The sequence below is a fragment of the Podarcis bocagei genome (genome assembly GCF_964188305.1).
Source record: "Podarcis bocagei genome assembly, chromosome: 15".
Classification (NCBI taxonomy): domain Eukaryota; kingdom Metazoa; phylum Chordata; class Lepidosauria; order Squamata; family Lacertidae; genus Podarcis; species Podarcis bocagei.
In genome coordinates, this window is record NC_138141.1 from 20364885 (window position 1) to 20383054 (window position 18170).

The window sequence follows — 18170 nt, forward strand, 5'->3', positions numbered from 1 at the left end:
GTCTGGGTTGGATGGCGATGTCAACCTTCCTTTGCTTCTGCCATTCATTCTTTCTGCAACACCTGCATGGCTGCTCAGATACATCCGCTGAGCTACAATAGCCTGGAGGAGAGATAATTAAGAAGATACCATCTGAAGCACTGTTACATGTATCATGAACAAGATGCATTTTCTCCTTGCTTCAGGTGGTAGGACCCAAACCCAGTTTAAAATGGGATCCAGCAAATTAACGGAAGATAGGGATGTCAATGGCTACCAATCTGGATGGCTATGTTCCATCTTCACTGTTGGATGCACGGTGTTTCCATGCGCTCTGGCTTCCGTTGTGCCAGAAGCTGTTTAGTCATGCTGGCCACATGACCCAGAAAGTTGTCTGTGGACAAACGCCAGCTCCCTCAGCCTGAAAAGTAAGATGAGCGCCGCACCCCATAGTCGCCTTTGGCTGAACTTAACTATCCAGGGGCCCTTAACCTTTTACCTTTACTGCCTCTGAAAAGCAGTTGCTGGAAATTGCAGGAAGGGAGAGTGCTCTTGTGTTCAAGTCCTGTTTGTAGGCTTCCCATAGATAGCCACCTGGTTGGCCACTGTGAGAACAGGATGGTGGACTAGATGAGTCACAAGCTTGATCCAGCTTCTTCCTCTCATGGTCTTGTGTTCAGTGGCTTCAAGTTACAAGAAAATGGATTTAGGAAGAACTTCTTGACTGTACAAGTTGTGAGACAGTGGATCAGATGGCCTTGGAAGGACATAGACTCCCTTTCATTAGAGGTTTTCAAGTGGAAGCTGGATGATTACCTATCAGGGGTGCTATAGCAGTGGATTTCTTGCATCAGAAGAGGACTGGACTAGATTACCTTCAATAGCCCTTCCATGATTCTACAAAAGGGTAAGTGATTCATTGGGTACACTGTAGGTTGCATAGTGAGCCCCAGAGTTCTGTTCTCCAGAGTGACTACTCCTTTAATCTTTAGTATTGCCTGATCATTGATGGGGCACAATGGCTGCTAATGAGGCATTGACTGCAACAAGAAACCCTTTTGTCCCAAGCATGTGGAAAGCCGTGTATTATCTAGCAGAATTGCTAGATCCAAAAATCAAGAATTTGTCAAGAATGTATAACTTGCTGTTGAAATGGAACACTCAGGATGAAATGGTGAAATCAGCTATGATTAAATGGGCACAAGATGTTGGACATAACATAATGATGGCTGACTGGGAACAGTTATGGACCACAGGTATGAAAGTCACGGCATGTAATGCCTTAAGAGAAAATTTAATGAAAATGATTTATAGGTGGTACATGACACCAGTCAAGCTTGCAAAAATCTACCATTTGCCCGACAATAAATGTTGGAAATGTAATGAGACTGAAGGTACATTCTTTCACCTTTGGTGGACATGCCCAAGGATTAAGACATTCTGGGAGATGATTTATAACAAAATGAAAAAGATATTTAAATATACCTTCCTTAAGAAACCAGAGGCCTTTCTCCTGGGCATGGTCGGCCAAATGGTGCCAAAGAAGGATAAAACTTTTTTTAGGTATGCAACAACAGCAGCAAGAATACTTATTGCGAAGTATTGGAAGACACAAGATTTACCCACCCGGGAAGAATGGCAGATGAAGTTGATGGACTATATGGAACTGGCGGAAATGACTGGCAGAATCCGAGACCAGGGAAAAGAGTTGGTGGAAGAAGACTGGAAAAAGTTTAAAGACTATTTACAGAAATACTGTAAAATTAATGAAGGTTAGAAAAATGTTGGAATGAAGTTATATGGCTTTAATAGAAATGTTATTTATAAGGAACCAAGTATAAATAGATTAATAGAGTATTAAAGGAAAAAATAAGGTTAGAATGTGTCAAGATAATTATAGGATAGAAAACAGAGGAAGATGGAAAGGAATTGCTGAAACAATTAACAGAAGTGGAATACAAAAAGGGAGGTGTGAGGAGGTCGTTGAAATAAGTGAATGAAAGATAAGATATTGAAATTGTTTGATGTGTTTTAAACTTTGTTTTGCTTTGTTAGTTTAATGTGTTAGTGTTATGTAGTGTTTTTGTATTGTATTGTATTGTCTTTTTTTTCTTTTTCTTTTGTTGTGTTTAAATTGTTGGAAAAGTAATAAATATTATTATTATTTTTAAAAAAGGAAAGCAGTGTATTATGTCTTCATTATAATTACTTACAGCCCACCTTTGAGGATACAAATTCTTCTAAGGTGCGTTACAAGTAGGAACATAGGAACGTGCCTTACACTGAGTCAGACCCAGTGGCTCAAGCGGGAGGAGGAACAGGAGGTGGCAGCAGCTGAACAGGAGACTAACATGGGGGTTCAGCCTTGTTGCCTATAACAAGGTGCTGCCTTTGCTGATGGAAGCAGATTCACCCCACCCGAATTAGTGATAATTTGCAATTCCAACATTTTTGTAAGGTTAGTGAGCCTTGCAAGTGAGCATGCTATGCCTCAAATTCAAAAGCTTGGTGGGTGGGGTGTGGAAATTTGTTGGGACATCTTTGTCACTTCTCTCCGGTTTTGCATTTCTTGCCTTGCTTTTGAACTCTTGAGCTGTGATTCCTGAGCACTGTGTCTGTTGCTGAGCCTGGACTGCTATTTCCCTGAGTAAAGATCTCTTCCTTCCTTCCAAGTAAGAACTTGCATGTTTTGGAGCAGGAATTAGGAGAGGTGGCCACAGATGGACAGGAGTGGTATGACCATGTGCCTTCATAAACGAAGCGCCCGGGAGGAACGAATCCCAGCCTATATATATTCCCCATGACTGACATTTGGTTGTAATAGTCACTGAGGCCATAAACATTACAGCGGCAACAGAGGCACCCTCGTATTTAAATCCATCACAGTCACCATCCCATCCTCCTGCTCCTGGCTGAGCACATTTATGGTCTAATATATTATTGACAAGGCTGACTTTTATCAAAGTCTTCTGGCTGTAAGTGGTCATAAATGTGTGTCTTCCGCTCTTTACTATCCATTAGCTCATTAAAATAATTGTCTTAATTTGATTGTTAAAGTGATTAATAGGGCAAAGTGTTAACGGAAATTAATACTCGACGTGCAGCCGAAAAAATAACTCTGCTGAACTGGCACGGCATCAAAGTATGGAAGTTCAGTGGCTGGAGAGCCTTGGAATGTTAAATAAGGAACACTACAGGGCTCTCTGGTTGTCAAATGTGGGGTCTTGCTGCTGCTGCCACATGCATCAAAAGACAATGGGCCACAAGCAGAGGTAGATGGGGGTCATGTTTAGATAAGGTGCAAGAATGTAAGAAGAGCCTGGCTGCTGGATCAGACCAGAAGGCTGGTCTAGTCCAGCATCCTATTCTCACACTGGCCAACCAGATACCTGTGGGAAACCCCTTGGCCTGCAAATAGGACCCAACCACAAGATCACTTTCCTCTTCTGTGGTTTCCAGCAACTGGTATTCAGAAGCGTATTCAGAACCAGTGGAGGCAGAGCCTAGCAACTTTGGATAGGTATTTCCTGATAGAGAAGCCTAGGAATATTTTAAAACATATAAAACAAAATGAGGGGTATCTGACCATCAGTGGTAGAGCGTCTGCTTTGCATGCAGTACATACCCTCCAACATTTCTCCAAGGATGTCCTAAGGAAAAGTGGGACATTCTGAGATCGAACCAGAAGCCAGGGTGGCTTCTGTAAAAATAGGGACACTTGGAGGGTCTGTGCAGAATGCACCAGGCCCAATCCCCATCAGCATCTCCTGGTAAATCTGGGAATATGCATTGCCTGAAACCCTAGAGAGTTGCTGCCAGTCAATGTAGATAATACTCAGCTCGACGAAGCAACAATCTGACTCTATATAAGGGAGTTTCCTACATAATCACTCCCGCCCCCATTTAAAAGCAGCAGATTCCCAGTTGCCTTGTAAAGTGTCCCTTTATTGAAGTCCAGATCTAGCAGGTCATCTGCCCCTCGTCAGTGTACCAGCTGTAAGCAGGAACGTTTATGCACAGCATGAAGCACCCCACACATTTGCTCAAGCAGAAATAATAAAATATTAAATGCAAACGTATTTCCTCCTGATTATCACTTGTCAATCAGCCTTTCCCGCAGCAAGTGGGTGACAGCAATGGAGATGAGCTCACATATATTACAGCCTGGAAGGAAACTGTGACTCTCGCAATGGAGGAACTGAATTGTACAGTTTTGCATTGAAATATTAAGTGGCGCATAGTAATATTCTGGGATGTTGAGCTGCCATCCATTGTTGAAGAAATAGAGCCCCACTGCGCACATCAAATCGTTCTTTCTTCTTTTTATCCTGTTCTCCCTTTCCACCTTTTTTGCATGGTGTTTCCGCTTTCGGATTTTGGCAATCACTTATTTTGAGGTTCATTATGCAGCCTCTTCATTCAGAATAGGGCCTCATCTTGAGTTTAGAAATTAAGAAGCCATTCATCCATCAGATCTCTGGAGCAGGCTGAGTTTCAGTAAAAAGGAAGAGCCACGGATTTTTGCGATGCAAAAGAAAACAGTCAAATTGTGAATGAGACTTACACTAGCACTACCCAACCTGGTGCCCTCCAATCCCTGGAACCTCCTGGGCCTTGCCTGCCCATAAAGCAGTGAAAGTAGTGAGGAGGGGGAGACATAACCTCCACATGCCTTGCTCCCTATTTCTCTGGGAAGTGTTGAAGTTTGGGCACAGAAAGAGAAGCAAACCAATGGACAGTGAGCAGGCAAAATGGATGCCCTCCCAGGGCTGGTATTGGCATAGCATGTCTGTTCACAAGCTTCCTAGAGGCTTCCCAGAGGCTGTTGAAAACAGTGTGGTCTAGAAACATGGAGCTTGGGCTGAATCATTAGGGTGCTTTCTCTTAAATTCTAATGTTTTTGCTTTGGGGGTTTGCCTCAACTAATCGCCCGGATCAACCCAGAAAAGGAACAAATTAGATCTACAAATGATACCCAACTTTGCCCAGCTTAGTAAAATATTGCTCAGCTTGAGAACAGGGTGGGAGCGAGGCCAAATAGCTTCTCACGCTTAATTTTTCAGGCAAAACAGAAATGCTTGTGTGTGCTTGCAGAATCATTTTTATATTACCATAAGCTGTAAATTCCTTGAAATGAGGTCCGGATTGCGATCACGTTGCAGCCACAAAAATGCGGTCACAACGGGCAGCTCTGACTTGGGGGGGAGGAGGAGGGGGAGGTGATGCCATTTACTTTCTATTGCATTTACAGTTATTTCTTGTTTTTATGTCATGCTTTATCGAAACCCATTTTTTACTTTAATGGTTTTGACTTGGGGGAATAGATACTCCCCCTCTTTCCTTACCTCCCAGCATGCTTAAAAGGCCAAACCATAAAATCCCAGTTAAAGATGATCTTCAGTACAAAAATGTCCTCGGACTGTGTTTTGTTTTCTTTCTGCATTTTTATTTTGGAATAAGCCTCTCCATGTTATTCCTTTGGCTTTACACCCAAATAATTCTAGTTTAAGGGTATTTATTTCACTGGGTTCAAATCCAGACCTTTGCCCCATAAGTCAATTAGGACATCAATATGTAGCTGGCTTTTTCATACCTCTCTGCAGTTTCAGTTCAATTGTTTATTTGCTTCTGAGAGCTTTATTATCATTTATGGAGCCGCTTCTTAGTGAGCAAAGTTCTTTGTAATCTTTATTTTATTCTGCCTCATGACAATTCAGCAGTCTTGGTAATTACTCTCACATGATGAAACCTGAAAAAAGCAAAACAGATTGGTGGGGCTCGTGTTTAGTGGCGGCACTTCCAGTTATTGAACTGCAGTTGCCTCCTTGCAGATTTTCCAAACTCTGTACATCCCACTGTACTAGCATTTGGGATGATGGGCAAGGGAAGATGATTCCCAAAAGGATCCATAATAATTACCAAGCAAAAATAGAATCACTTCTCTAAAGCCCTCCAAGGATCCTGAACGAGCTTCTGGTTAGGTATGTAAGGGAAACTGGGTATTAAAGAAAACCTACTTACAGTTCCCCAAAACAATATGTGAACCTTATTTTACTGTGAGGGCCAAATTACACAGTACATTAGCTACATAGCTATGCCTTTATTATTTTATACAGACCTCAGCGGTCTAAACCACTGAGCCTCTTGGGCTTGCAGATCCGAAGGTCGGTGGTTCAAATTCCTGCATTGGAGTGAGTTCCCGTTGGTCTGTCCCAGCTCCTGCCAACCTAGCAGTTTGAAAGCACACCAGTGCAAGTACCACTGTGGCGGGAAAGCACACCAGTGCAAGGTACCACTGTGGCGGGAAGGTAAACGTCATTTCCATGTGCTCTGGTTTCCATCATGGTGTTCCGTTGCGCCAGAAGCGGTTTAGTCATGCTGGCCACATGACCCGGAAAGCTGTCTGTGGACAAACGCTGGCTCCCTCAGCCTGAAAGCGAGATGAGCGCTGCAACCCCAGAGTAGCCTTTGACTGGACTTAACCGTCCAGGGGTCCTTTACCTTTTTCACCTTTTATTTTATACAAATTGTCAGTTAGGGACTTGGAGCTTTAATCTTCACATGAACACACACAGGTTCTAATCCAGACAAGAACCCCCATGTCTTCAATTTGCACAGGAAATCAGAAGCTCAAACTAAAGCAAATGATGTTATGATGGAAGCAGGCTACCTTAAAGCCTTGAGATTGGTTAGAAGAAATAGAATCCTAGAGTTGTAAATCGTCTCTTTTGACTCCCTACAGGAGATCCACTGCTAGATTATGCCCAACCACTGCAGACCTCCCTCCAGTGAAGGGCAGTCCACACACACACACACACACACACACCCCATACCCTCCAACATTTCTCTGATGAAAATAGGGGCATCCTATTCCATAATAATAACAATCAGAAGAACTTTACTATTTATAACCCACCCATCTGACTGGGTTGCCACTTTGGATGGCTTCCAACATATATAAAACAAACTTTTCAAAAAAACCTTCCCTATATAGGGCTGTCTTCAGATGGCTTAGGGGTCACATAACTCCATACCCTTCAACATTTCTCTGATGAAAATAGTGGTGTCCTAAGGAAAAGTGGGACATACTGGGATCAAATCAGAAAACCAGGACAGCTTCTGTAAATCGGGGACGTCCCTGGAAAATAGGGACACTTGGAAGGTCTGACACACACAGAGCCCTCTAGGTTAATTGCTTCTGTTGTTGAATTGCTTTGACCAGCAGGACATTTCTGCTAATGCTCAGTTGAAAACTACCCTCTAATAACTTTAGCTCATTCAGTCTAGACTTTTGGCCTCCTGAGCAACAAAGAACAAGTCTTGGCCCTCTTCTGTGTGATAGTCCTTTGGGGATTTGAATAAATAGTGCATCCAGATGACTAAGGCTCTACATTTCTGCCCATAACCTGGAAGGCCTTTCCCAGGTCCTTGGAGCCGTGACCACATTCCCTGGATTTCCAGTTTGCCCATGGCATTTCACCCATTTCAGTGACTGTCACTTCTGTCGCTGTCAGACTCCTGGTGTTAGCATGTAAGGGCAGAGGACTGGAGCTAAGAAATGACAGTGATCACAGCCTGGAACTCTTTGAAAAGAAGGAAACAAGCCCATCAGCGAAGAGTTCTGCTGAGACAGTAGTCATTAGTTCATGAAGGCTGCGAGACTAGAAATAGAGGAATGAAGCTAGCCAGTTGGGGAAAGATATGAGGACTCTGGATATGTGAACGTGTTGACAGACTGCAAAGAATAATGACTAAGGCTGCCTGTGCCCATGACAGGGTGGGGGAGATGGGGAGGGAGACTCAGCACTGCCACCAACTCTCCCAAGGTGTATCACAAAGTTTTATCAAGAAAGACTCCGGAGTCAAGAAGCAAAGAAAACTTCAAAATGGAGAGAGGCGAGTGAGACCAGCGCAAGAAATAGGAATCGGGAAAATTTCCTTTTATTTCCAGCTTACTGAAAACCAGCACCACTGAAGTTGAGGATGTATGTTGGTGAATCTCGGCATGTGATTTAAAAAATAAATAAATGATGCAGTTTTGAATTTTTAAATCACTGTTATCACTATGGTTGCAATTACATGCATTGTGGGCTTAAAAAGCACATTGGTCTCCTTTCCAATGCACAGTGTTTCTAAGCAGCTCAGTGTAGGTTGATGTGTGTGTGTGTGTGTGTGTGTGAGCGCGCAATTTGAAAGCTGTTTTGCCAGTCACTTACAGCCTTGCCCGAGGAAGCTGTGGCTTCAGGATGTTTTACTTCCCAGTGGCAGGAGGAGGCAGATGCAAGTGAGCTCCTTGCACATAATAATAATAATAATAATAATAATAATAATAATAATAATAATAATAATTTATTTATACCCCGCCCATCTGACTGGGTCTCCCCAGCCACTCTGGGCGGCTTCCAACCAAATATCAAAAACAATACAGTGTCAGACATTAAAAACTTCCCTAAACAGGGCCACCTTTAGGTGTCTTCTAAAAGTCAGATAGTTGTTTATTTCCTTGAAATCTGATGGGAGGGCATTCCACAGGGCAGGCGCCACTACTAAGAAGGCCCTCTGCCTGGTTCCCTGTAACCTCACTTCTCGCAGTGAGGGAACTGCCAGAAGGCCCTTGGTGCTGGATCTCAGTGTCCGGGCTGAACGATGGGGGTGGAGATGCTCCTTCAGGTATACAGGAGAGGAGGTATAAGAGGAGGGAGAGCAGTCAAGGAACAACTCACTCACCTGTTCCTCCATCAGGTACTCTTCTGCTAATGCTGGGATGGCAGCTGTAAACTTCTCTCAGGTAAAGGCCCATGGGGTACTTTATTCCCTACGTTCAGAGGCTGAGAAGAAAACAATTCAGCCCAAGGGCCACATTCCCATCTTGAGCAACCTTCTGAGGGCCACATGCCATGCAAAAGGAGCTGGAGCAACAAATGCAAATGTTACCTTTGTACAGTGTTTTCTTTCTGGGGGGATGCAGGAATAAGCATACCCCTAAACATTTTGTGAATCCTAACGGGTGAAGAAACTTTGTTTGTTTGTTTGTTTCTTCTCTAGCATGGTAAATCATCAGTTCCGTTGAATAACACAGTGAATCGTCAGTTCTGTTGCTAATCCCGATGGTGACCTCATTTCCTGTCACGGTGTTTCCTGAGTTTCAGACAGAAGTGAGCGTTTAATGTGTGAAGCAGTGTGGAATGTGGATGTGGGGTGTTTTACTAATGAAAGTTTGGCCTCATTGAGGGGCAGTATTTCAATTACTAACCATTTTTCATCATCACAGCCAGCAAAGAAGTGTAAAGTTAATGATGACTTTGTAAAAGCAAAAGATGGGACAACGGTGTTGTGTGATAACGCATGTTCTTTGTACTTTTGTCCATTTGCTGTATTTATTTTTCCCGATTTGAACTATAAAATGGTGGTTTTCTTGAGTCAAAATGAGAGTACCCTTAAACATTTTTTAAGAGAAAAAACACTGCGTTTGTACAATAGGCTAGATTTGACAGATATTCATACGCCCCTCTCTATCCTCCATCCAGGCAAACAACAGACAGAATCAGAGTTCAAGGACACAGGCCAGCCAAGAAGAACATTCAAGATGTGAAGGCAGGGAGGAGTGTGAGCAAGGGAGTGAAGGTGTGGCCTGGAGAGAGTTCCAAGGGCCAGACAGAGAAGCTTTGAGAGTTGCATTTGGCCCCTGGGCCTGAGGTTTCTCATCCCCAGTCCAACAAAAGCTTTTGATGTTCTGCAGTCAAACTTACATCTAGTCCAGCATGCTGTTCTCACAGTGGCCAACCGGATAATAATAATAATAATAACAATAATTTATTATTTATACCCCGCCCATCTGGCTGGGCCTCCCCAGCCACTCTGGGCGGCTTCCATAAAAACCAAAAATACAATAAAATATCACACGTTAAAAACTTCCCTGAACAGGGCTGCCTTAAGATGTCTCCTGAATGTCAGGTAGTTGTTTATCGCTTTGACATCTGCTGGAAGAGCGTTCCACAGGGCGGGCGCCACTACCGAGAAGGCCCTCTGCCTGGTTCCCTGTAGCTTTGCTTCTCGCAATGAGGGAACCGCCAGAAGGCCCTCGGCGCTGGACCTCAGCGTCCGAGCAGAATGATGGGGGTGGAGACGCTCCTTCAGGTATACTGGACCGAGGCCGTTTAGGGCTTTAAAGGTCAGCACCAACACTTTGAATTGTGCTCGGAAACGTACTGGGAGCCAATGCAGGTCTTTCAAGACCGGTGTTATATGGTCTCAGCGGCCTGTGGGAAGCCTTCAAACAGGATATGACAACAGCATTCTGCCCAACTGCAACTCTCGTTAAATAAGTTGGAGTTCTTGTTATTAAATATACCAAGAAAAAAGCACTCCAAGAACTCTGGCCAATATAAGTTTCAATAGTGGGAGTGGTCCCTACTCGCAAATCAATAGTCAATTGTAACAAAAACTAATCCATTCAAAAGAATGTACAGTGGTACCTCAGGTTACATACGCTTCAGGTTACATACGCTTCAGGTTACACACTCCGCTAACCCAGAAATAGTGCTTCAGGTTAAGAACTTTGCTTCAGGATAAGAATAGAAATCGGGCTCCGACGGCGCGGCAGCAGCAGGAGTCCCCATTAGCTAAGGTGGTGCTTCACGTTAGGAACAGTTTCAGGTTAAGTACGGACCTCCGGAACAAATTAAGTACTTTACTTGAGGTACCACTGTATTCTGACAAGGATTACAAACTTTTGAATGGATTAGTTTTTGTTACAATTGACTATTGATTTGCGAGTAGGGGCCACTCCCACTATTGAAACTTATATTGGCCAGAGTTCTTTCAACTGCAACTCTCAGCAACTGGTGTTCAGAGGCATGATACATCTGACAAGGTTATTCACAGCGCATTAAGGCTGTGGTTTTTGATGCCTGCCTGCCTCAGGTGTAAAACATCTGGAGGGCAACCAGGTCAGGGATGGTCAGGGCAAAGACATTTTGCAAGATTGTTGCCTGTCTGGCACACTTAACCACAACAGCAATTACATGGTTTTGGGAGCAGAAAACCAGGAACATTCCTATTAATAAGCTGTCACCGTTGTCATTTTTCTCTTTCCTTTCCTGAGACCAATATAGTTCCCTCTGCGTACACTGCCCCCCCCCCAAACAGCTAAGAAAATTACTATTACAATAGCAACAGGACTGCTTCAGTGTAAAATATTCCTGCTTTGTACTGGTGGTGGTTCTTAAAAGGAACACTTTTGTCCATTATTAACAATAATAAATGCAGCTTGAAAGGGATTTCTGACACTTTTTTCAAATAAAATCCACTGAGAATGCAGGGAAGAGAAACAAAGTTAAACAAAGTGATTATCTGCAAGCTTGAGCTTTAACAATAGAGGCAAATTGTAATCACATTCTTTGAACAATTGAAATTGTGTGCCGAGCAGGCAACCTTTTGTCCCCTCCTGTGCCAGGCATAAAATGAGGTATAAAACACATGCGTGGGGTCACGTTTTTTCCTGATCTAGACTACAAAACTCCACAGAACATCCTTGAAATGGGCATTCAGAAATCCCCTCCTTTGATGCTGAAATCAAATTTTGGCTAAAATTAATTCTAGCAAGTTGAGAACTTTCCTAAATTTCACCCTTTAAGCTTGTCTCTGAATAAACTAATTCCTCCTAGAATGCCTATTGGTTTTACACTACAAGTAAAACACCCCCGGCCTCGTCTATGATCTTTACATTCCCCTCGAGGAAACAATCTGGGTTGCTCACCCTAGCTAACCCCTAATTCAACCCTAACTAGGCTCAAAACTGATCTAAGTGCTTTCCAAGCCCTAATTAGAACTCACTGAAAGACAAGCCCTATCTGACAGTTAAACTGTCAGGATCCAACTGTTAACTTCCTACTCTTTCCTGATTGGATGGACACTCCACCCAGCCCTGATTGGTTTCTGGGTCACCAGGAGGATGACCCAAGGTCTGTCTGGCACACTGGCAAACAAGCAGGTGATAGCAATGAGGATGAAGGGGGGCGGGAGGAGGAGGAACAACTAGTGATATCATGGCAGTGGGGAGACAGACTCCTCATAGAGGGTGTCCTACTCAAGGGCCCTCCAGGCTTAGAGCTGGCCCTGCCAGCTGGACAGCTGAGCTCTGAAGGCTGTCCACAAACTCATCTTCAAGAGAGCTTTGAATTGAAATTGTAATTGAATTGAAATTGAAATACTTTATTGTCACTTGTACAGCTTATATACAGTGAGATCACATGAGCACCCCCCACTCAGCTCTCTTAGTCTTAATTCCCCTCGTTTACTGACACACACACACACCAAACCCAAAAGTCAGTTGCCCTGTTGTCATCTTTTCATGCAGCAGCCTAACAGCCCATGAATAGAAGCTGTTCTTTACCCTGTTGGTGCAACTAATCATGCTTCTATATCTTCTGCCTGAGGGCAGGAGATCAAGAAAGTGCCGGCCAGGGTGTGAATCATCCCTGAGAATTTTCCTCACTCTCCTGAGGCAATGTTCTTCCGCTATTTCATCCAGCGGATTCACGGGACAGCCCATAATATCTTGTGCTGTATTCACCACCCTCTGTAGGCACTTCCTATCAGCTGATGTCAAACCAGCGTACCACACAGTGATGCAGTATGAAAGGACACTTTCTATTGTTGACGGGTAGAAGGAGATCATCAAATGTTGATTGACATCATTCTTTCACAATATTCTGAGGAGATGGCGTCTCTGTTGGGCTTTCTTAACCACCTGGGTTGTATTTATTTTCCAAGTAAGGTCTTCACTGAGATAAACTCCTAGGAATTTAAAGGAAGAGACTCTCTCCACACAGCCCTCCCCGATGTACAGCGGGGCTAGTTCTCCTCTCTTCCTCCGAAAGTCCAACACCATCTCCTTTGTCTTGCTGATATTAAAGTGCAAGTTGCTCCCTAGGCACCATGTAGATATTTTTTGGACCTCCCCTCTATACGCTGATTCCTCTCCACCTGTTAGTAAACCCATTATGGTGGTGTCATCTGCAAACTTAAAGTCAGGCAGGTGAACAAAATGGTGTTTGGTGTTCTTGGCTGAAGTATCTCCAGAACACGATTGAAGAGTGAGCTCTTGAGAGAGGATGGGAGGCAGGCAGACTCCCTCTTCCAGGGAATGGCTTCTTAATGCTGACTTCTTTGGAACTGCAGATAATGAAAAATCAAATGTGTCAGTAATATATTCAAAGTGTCGGTAATGTAGTCAAGAATTGGCCTCCAGAAGCCAGCCTTTGTGAACAACATTAGATCTTTCTTCTTCTTTTTTTAATGGCGAGACACATCCTTGCAGCAGCCACATGCATTTCCAAAGTGCTTATCTCCTAGTACACAGAAGAAGGATGCTGGAAGAAGGAGAGGGAGAGAGAGAGAGAGAGGTGTCAATGAAGTGTTCATATATAGGGCAATTTCCCTTGCAACAGTGAGTTCTTATTCCATATTCCCCTCTCTAAAAAAAAGAAAGATTCTCCTAAAAAAAAAAAACTTTTTAAAGAAACTGTATAAACTTCAGAGAATCACAAAGCTGGAAGGGACCCATCTAGTCCAATCCTCTGCAATGAAGGAATATGCAGCTGGCCCATACCGGGGTCAAAGCTGTGACCTTTGTATTATCAGCACCACACTCTAACCAACTGAGCTATCCAATAATTCTTCAAGTAGAGTACAAATAAAATTATGAATTAAAAGATGGCTAAGATTCACACACAAATATATACATAAAACCATTTTTTTAAAAAAATAAATAAATACAGAATTTCAAATGTGAAGCCTGAATTTGCAATTGTACCTGAAAAATCCATATTCCCAGAGTGTCGAGCTTGCTTATTATTTTCATTCCAACATATGGCAAATAGGAAAATCTTTAAAGATCTCTGTTGCCAGATATAAATATCTTTTCAAGTCAACAACCCAGTATCAAATCTGACCTCAGATCTCATCTAATGGCAACACCGCTACCCAATTTTAGAAGATTTACAGAATATCTGGTGGACATTTGACGTCAAAATAATAATAATAATAATAATAATAATAATAATAATAATAATAATAATAATAATAATACTTTTTATCCCGCCCTCCCCAGCCGAAGCCGGCCTCAGGGCGGCTAACAACAATCAAATAATCCAACATTCTAAAAACATTTCATTATAAAAATTAATTAAAATCAAATTGATGGCAACCGTTAAGCAAAATCCTGTGCAGATTGCCAGAGGAGGGAGTCAGGCTGCGCCCTGACCAAAGGCCTGGTGGAACAGCTCTGTCTTACAGGCCCTGCGGAAAGATGTCAGGTCCCGCAGGGCCCTAGTCTCTTGTGACAGAGCATTCCACCAGATTGGAGCAACAGCCGAGAAAGCCCTGGCTCTAGTTGAGGCCAGCCTAACCTCTCTGTGGCCTGGGACCTTCAGGATGTTTTTATTTGCAGATCGTAAGTTCCTCTGTGGGACATACCAGGAGAGGTGGTCTCGTAGGTACGAGGGTCCTAGGCCGTATAGGGCTTTAAAGGTTAAAACCATCACCTTAAACCTGATCCTGTACTCCACCGGGAGCCAGTGCAGCTGGTATAGTACCGGATGAATGTGATCTCGCAGCAAAGACCCCATAAGGAGTCTCGCCGTGGCATTCTGCACCCGCTGGAGTTTCTGGGTCAGTCTCAAGGGCAGCCCCACATAGAGCGAGTTACAATAATCCAGTCTGGAGGTGACTGTCGTGTGGATCACAGTGGCTAGGTCAGAGCGAGAGAGGTAAGGAGCCAACTGCTTAGCTTGGCAGAGATGAAAAAATGCCGCCTTTGTTATAGCTGTAATCTGCGCCTCCATAGAGAGGGAGGTATCGAAGATTACACCCAAACTCTTAATGGACGGTGCTGGCACTAATTGCACCCCCGCAAGAGATGGGAGTTGCCCCCTCAATCCCATATTGTCCCGTCCCAGCCAGAGGACCTCTGTCTTCGAAGGATTTGACTTCAACCGGCTCCCACGTAACCATCCAGCCACAGCTTCCAGACATCTGAGTAGAAAACCCTCCAGTAACCACAGCACCAAGAATCAAGACTGAAGTCAACCTCAGTTTACTCCATTGTTGTCGGTGAGCAGGAATGCAGATCCAGGGAATTTTTTCAGAGCTGAAGTTATTGTTGTCAAAGCAATGAGTTAACTGGTAACACTTCTTTGCAATTTATGATTAAAAGCTAAAGGCTGAATTTCAGCTGGCTGGTACTCTTTTACAAGTTTAACCCAGGCAGAAGTAAGCACTGCTAGGCCCAGTGGAGTTGAAGAAACTATGCACAGGATAGCTGTTATGCAGATTCTAATAAAATGGGCATTAAACTATAAAGTATTGCTCTCTGGAGGATGTGCATGTACATATGTGCACATACTTGCCCGTGCACGCACAATAATGGACCAACAGAGCTGTCTGCATGTTTTTATTCTTCTTTGGGGAAGGACTACGTACTCTCCTTGGGGACGTGGCTGTGGGCAGCCATCATAACAGCCTAATGCTCTTCCAATTTTACCACTGCATCCCTGTTCCCTGCCCATCTCCCCAGCCAGGCTTTGTTCCCCAGATCCTGGAGATGAACTCAAGAGCAGTCAGTTTGGTTTAGCAGTCTCTCCATTCTCTTCCAGCTTTGCGCTTGGGCTGATCTTAGAACCAGGAGTTTGTCAGCAAAGAGTGACAGCCGAGGGAGCATTAAGTGAATGCCGAGAACTTTGGCTGCCTCCGCTTTGCAAAGCACACTGTGTTTATTTAGATCCAGGAAACCCCTCAGCGAGGCAGCCCGGGCCTGCGGTGAGCGGGAAGTTATTAACGCTGAAGAGTTTCCATGAACAACTGACAACAATAATAAAACATGTTCCAGAGGGCTTAATAAAACGTCTCGGCTTCTCTTGCCGTAGCAAAAGGGGAAGAAGGGAATGCAGAAAGCATGACGCCTGGCTTCTTGCTAGCCTGCCCCATCTGCTGTTAGCAAAAGAAACCCCTCCCCACTTTTAAATGAATCTTTTCCACAGATGGAGAATAAATGGAGTAAGTCTCCAAAACAGAGTTTGAATGCAGATAAAATAAAATAACTTCTTCTAAATTGAAATAGACACACACACACACTTGCAGATGGGAAGTTATTATAGATCAAAGCTAGCCAATGCAACACCATTTTCATGTTGTTGGACTTCAACTCACACCAGCCTTAGCTGGCATAGTCAATGGTCAGGGGTGATGAGAGTTTGAGTCCAACAGCATATAGAGGGCATCATTTTGCCCACCCCTGCTGTAAGATTTTGGGGTAAAAGCACTGCCTGGAAAGTGTGCTCTCTGAAGATTTGGCCACAAGCTTTCAAAACTCATTCTTCAAACTTGGTGTGAAAAGTGTTCAAGCATGAAAGGAAAATTCTGAAGATTTGCTGACAAAGCATGAAATTTCCTGAGTTGAAATATGAGCAGGATATGAACTTTTGCAATGGCCATTTCACCCACTGAACCTGAGCTGAAGAAAACTCAACTTGCTCTGAACCTAGTCAGCACATAATATAGGATTTTCAAATAGCCAGAAGCGCACCATAAAAGGAGTGCAAGGACTCCCTTGGGATGTGGTGGACTCTTCTTCCTTGGAGATTTTAAAGCAGAGGTTGGATGACCATCTGTCATCTATGATTTAGTTGAGATTCCTGCCTTGCAGAGGGGCTGGACTAGATGAACTTCTGCATCCCTTCCAACTCTACAACTCTATGATTCTATAATTTGTCTGTGAAGTAGGTTTCCACAGGATTCAACCCTGGTGTTGGGACCCCTTTCTTCGGTGGATGAGGCTGGTAATGTGGAATCTGGAGATTTGAAGAGGGCATTGTCCTCAAACATAGTCCACAATGTACAAAGTAAACTAGAACAACTTGTGCAAGAAGGGTGTGATGTGCCAGCACTTTTCTGACCCAAGGACATAATTCTGCTCTCCTCTAACTCTGAAGATTAGATAAATTGCTGTTGTGCTCATGTCCTGCTTTCAGGCTTTCCATAAGCATCCGGTTGGCCACTGTGAGAACGGGATTCTGGAATAGCCTGATTCAGCAAGCTAACTTTATATTCTTGTATTCTCAGGACTCCCATCCCAGAAACCCTAGTGGAACCTCTGCCTCCCCTACTCCATTGACTTCGACAGCTACTAAAGCAAGCTGGGTCATTTTAAATGAAGAAGTTCCTGTCACAGAAGGTGGAACAAGCTACTGAGTCAGAGCTGCAGCACCTATTTAAGGTTCCGTGTCAGGATGACTGGTGCTGAAGCAACTGTTGAACTCTGCTCCTATGAAGACTCCAGCCAGAGCCCTGCATGGAGCTGTCCAGGGTGCCATGGATGCCTCACCGCACCACTGCTGAAGCCACTGCTCAAAAGAGAATTAGTTTCTCAGTATAGGGATGGATGCACTAGGGAGAAGCTCACTGAGTGAGTTCAGTCAGCTGCTGAAATCCGTCATGAGTTAATTGGTCCTCATAAACCACAGCTATCGGCACTGCCAAAGAAAACTGGAGTATATGTAATAAAAGAGAAATTATGGGTTGCCTTGTTTATACCTTTCATAATTCAGACTGTGGGGGTTTTGCTTGACCTCCCAGCTTCGTTTAGACAGCATCTACCTAGGACAAAAGCTCCTTGGAAAGGGTTGGGGGCTATTTTGGCCCTTCTTGTTGACATGACCGCAGGTCAAATAGACTGCCAAAGGGGGGTGGGAAGGGATGTGCTCGGTGTCAGATCAATTATTTCTCTGTGCTAACCTATTTAAGCTTTTATTTACTGGTTTCAGTTTGTAGCTATCCTGTCCAAGGACTTTGGCAGGGCACAAATATGAAAGCCATAAAGATTTCAAAGGTGCCCAAAATGCATCGGGGGACAGAGGGGAGCATTGCTCAAGGCTAGGGGCAGAGAGAATGATGAAAGATCTCAATTTCTATTATGTGTAGATTGGAATGTGGGCAAGAAAAGGCTGCTATATTGTCAGTTCTTGACTGATAAAGAGAGTGCATTTCAGTGGAACATTTAGTATCCCTCAGATAACTTTTTAAAGTTACACAGTTGCGCTCTCTCTCTCTCTCTCTCTCTCTCTCTCTCTCTCTCTCTCACACACACACACACACACACACACACACACACTAAATGAAGCCTCAAGACAGAT

At 43.8% G+C, this 18170-nt stretch overlaps 2 long non-coding RNA genes across 2 annotated transcripts; one reads left to right on the top strand and one right to left on the bottom strand.

Moving 5' to 3' along the window:
- Positions 1 to 5345: 5345 nt before the first annotated feature.
- Positions 5346 to 9762, bottom strand: LOC308574689. The gene is made up of 3 exons (XR_014002538.1): positions 9233 to 9762; positions 8707 to 8888; positions 5346 to 5728 (listed from the first exon to the last, which is right to left on the bottom strand). It is a non-coding gene; the product is annotated as an uncharacterized lncRNA (long non-coding RNA).
- A 509-nt stretch (positions 9763 to 10271) lies between these two features.
- On the top strand, positions 10272 to 17558 carry LOC308574684. Its single transcript, XR_014002533.1, has 2 exons — positions 10272 to 11971; positions 17101 to 17558. It is a non-coding gene; the product is annotated as an uncharacterized lncRNA (long non-coding RNA).
- The last annotated feature ends 612 nt before the right edge of the window (positions 17559 to 18170 follow it).